Source organism: Labeo rohita, chromosome 19 (assembly GCF_022985175.1).
Source record: "Labeo rohita strain BAU-BD-2019 chromosome 19, IGBB_LRoh.1.0, whole genome shotgun sequence".
Taxonomy (NCBI): Eukaryota; Metazoa; Chordata; class Actinopteri; order Cypriniformes; family Cyprinidae; genus Labeo; species Labeo rohita.
Genome location: NC_066887.1, coordinates 26,627,733 through 26,631,124, shown reverse-complemented (window position 1 = coordinate 26,631,124; position 3,392 = coordinate 26,627,733). Strand labels below are relative to the sequence as shown.

General features: G+C 34.5%; 1 long non-coding RNA gene across 1 annotated transcript; it reads right to left on the bottom strand.

The window, feature by feature from the left end:
* Nucleotides 1-615: 615 nt before the first annotated feature.
* Nucleotides 616-2,979, bottom strand: LOC127181394 (uncharacterized). The gene is made up of 4 exons (XR_007829772.1): nucleotides 2,909-2,979; nucleotides 2,649-2,735; nucleotides 1,277-1,317; nucleotides 616-1,022 (listed from the first exon to the last, which is right to left on the bottom strand). It is a non-coding gene; the product is annotated as an uncharacterized LOC127181394 (long non-coding RNA).
* Between the last annotated feature and the right edge of the window lie 413 nt (nucleotides 2,980-3,392).

Here is a 3,392-nt window from a genome sequence, read left to right as displayed (position 1 = left end):
AGTAAAATAACCGGAACACAAAAAATATTGGGGCTATACTGCTGTGGTAGAAAAACAAGAATTTTAACCACTGATTCTTTGCAGCCTCCTCTTTCAGAAGTAAAAATAAAACAAATTTACTTTCACAGCGGATAATACACTATGATCTCGACATTATAGGTGTGTTCGACTTGGTTGCGCAGATCGACTGGTGTATGACATCAAAGTTTCAAGTAGAACACACCTTATGTTTACCACACAAATAAGCCACATAGGCCGGCATTAAACATAGGCGGGCATTAAATAAATGTATTACACCGTGATGTGTAGCCATCACGGAAGCGGGATTCGAATTACTAACAGCTCATTTCGGCTGTTCAGAGTTGATTCTTTCTTTTGGGAGACTAATTTTATTTATTGTGTACTTTGCAGATTTTTTACATTCACATACAGCTACACTGCATATTGCATGAAAGGGGCATAATAGGGGCACTTTAAAAACACACTTCTAAAACTCACCCATAAAGATATTTGAAGAATGAGAAACACAAGTCATTGTATATCTTTTCATCATATTTGTTTACTTATTATGCTAATTTAGGGATCAATGCATCACATTTTCTTCTGCTGTCAATTTACTTTTAATTAATTTAGATATGCTGCTTTTTGTAATGCTCTTATATACTGATGTTTTACTTTTGGTACCAAGGAGTCATTGAAGAAAATGGCTAAATTTGATCATATATCATATATTTTGAACATAATATAATGTAAATGAGCAGTATTAGCAGCAATAATTTTACCTGTACACACAGATTCAGAGAAACACTTGTTGTCCTCAGTTCCCACAACTGTGATGTTATATGTTGTGCAAGGTGAGAGATTTGTTATCTCATAATTATTTGCTTTTGTTGTGTAAGAATAAGTTACTACTGCAGACTTCCATCTGATTTTGTATGCTTGTTGTCCACACATGTCCACAGCTGGTTCTCCCCATTCTAAGCGCACAGAGTATGGGCCAACATGAGTAAATCTAATATGACCTGAAGGAGGGGAAAAAATGGAGAAGAGTTTATTTGTTAAAGCTGAAGTGTGTAATTCTCCACTTTATTAAACAAGCTGCACAGATTGAGTTTATAATCTAATTATCAATTAATAAAAACAGCAGGTATTCACTGGTGGCTGCTGAAATATTTATATCTTCGTAGCATTTTTGAGCTTTGGCAATGAGCCTTTTGAAGAGAAAGGATGTTTACTGTATGAATACATGTAAATTACACAAATAATGTTTCCATACCTTCAGTTCTTTCTTCATGTGTATGTACATATCTTGTTTCCCTGTTATTTTTACACAACACACACACTTTGTCAAAACTTGTCCATTCACAGTAAATTATTAAATAATAATAATAAAATAATAATAAATATAGCTGCAAGCAGTGATTACTGGGGTTAAATCACTTAAAGCATTTAAGCATATATGGAAAAAAAAAACATTATATATTATAGCAAGACTGTACTCACCTAAACGAATTTTTAAAAAGCAATTTTGGCAAATCCAGGTAATTTACCATAGAATAGGGTGACCAGACATGCCACTTCCTGGGGACACGTTCAGCACCGAAAATAGCTAGGTGCTGGTTGTTGGTGCCGATTGGTTGTTGTACAACATCAAAGTACCTAGAGAGCAGAGCAGATGGTTCCATGCTTTTGAATCGCTCTCACGGTTCTTTGATGTCAACACCTGGTTATTTTAGGCAATTTAGAAATCCTGGAAGTGGCACATCTGGTCACCCTACCAGAAATATGATGTTTTTTAATGTTTATGACTGTTATAGCACCAGCTGTGGTCCGATCTCCTTAAAACTTTGCATGCTTGTTTAGAATCACCTGTTGCATGTGCTCAGCAGATTTTGTGAAGTTTTGAGCTTTCCTTTAGGCTTTATAGAATTTTGGGTAAATTTGGACAGGCCCCTTTTCTAAATCAACCCCATTATAGTTTCCCAAAGGGTAAATTTCAACATTTTTTTTTTTTTATAATTATTAGCCTAGAGAGTCCAGAAAATTGCACTGCAGTGTTTTTTCCAGATTGAGTGAAAAACCTAGGACTAGTTGACAAAAGTAAGTTTTTTTTTTTTTACTTCTCAATCATTTAACAAACAATTTGATTGACAGCAGTGGTTCCAGGGGCAAAGTTGTCTGGAATGAGAAAAATCTTTCCTGTATGACAACATAATGCGTATGTGCAAAAAACTGCATGACTTACAATCGTTTATGACCTTGAAAAATGCTAAATCAACCCCCAGTGGTTGATTTATTTCAAATTTCTCTTAGACTTTTGGGGCCATGAGTCGAACAGGCCCACAGAGTTTCGTTACGATTGGCATCCGTTAACCTTTTTGAACAGGTGCTCAAAATTTGTCTGCCAATGGTGGCCATTTTTTTTTTAAATATGCAAATGTCCTTGTAGGCACCGTGCGCACCAATTTTCATATTAATAGGACAAATGGTTACGCAGTTATAGCCATTTTTATGCTTTTTTCCTACTTATAGTACCAAAAACTAGTTTGCAAAAGTATGTTTTTTAAAGAATCCGAAATACCTAGACTCAGCACTATGTGCTTGAACCCCTACAAATTCTTTCCATGAGAGAGTATATTCTCATTTACCTTTCATCTGGGTCCTCCATGTCTTTCTTCAGAGCCTGGCAGTTTTCTTTGAGGTGATGGTAATGATAAGTTTAAGACTTATATTCTCTATAAACATCATATAAATTACATTCAGTGTATTCAATTTACAAAAGAATCTTTTGAAACTAAATATTTAGATAACATTAAGAACATGGTTACATTTTAAATATAAAAAATAGTACATACATTTTTAAAATGTTCAGAAACACTGATAAATTCTAATAAATTATAATACTCACACGATGATTCATGTATTGTAGCTTATAAGAGATGCATCTACCTGAGACTTAACAGACAAAATGATTTAGTCCATTCCCATGCACTAAACAAGAGTTAAAGGAATACTTTCACTTGTGAGTACATATGTCTAATTCCTGTCATGGGTGGTGAGCGAAATGACGTTTTTTTTTTTTTTTTTGACTGTTTTGAAAAACACATTTAAAGTACAAAATTAATACGTTCACACTGAGATTATTTGTTGTTGTTCTTAGTGCACAGTAAATTGTGGTTAAAGAATGTGCTCTTACAACAGTTTATCAGGGCTGTATTCATCTGTTGGACTCACCTGGGTTGTCTCAGTGACGTGTGGTGTTTTACTGAGTAATGAGGTAAATCAGATTCATTTGAGGTTATATTTAATGTTTGGTGTTGGTTGTTGTGATGATGGACAGAAGGAAAGCAGAGGTACTGCCCACTTGCCTAATTTTATACTCTAGAGAAGCA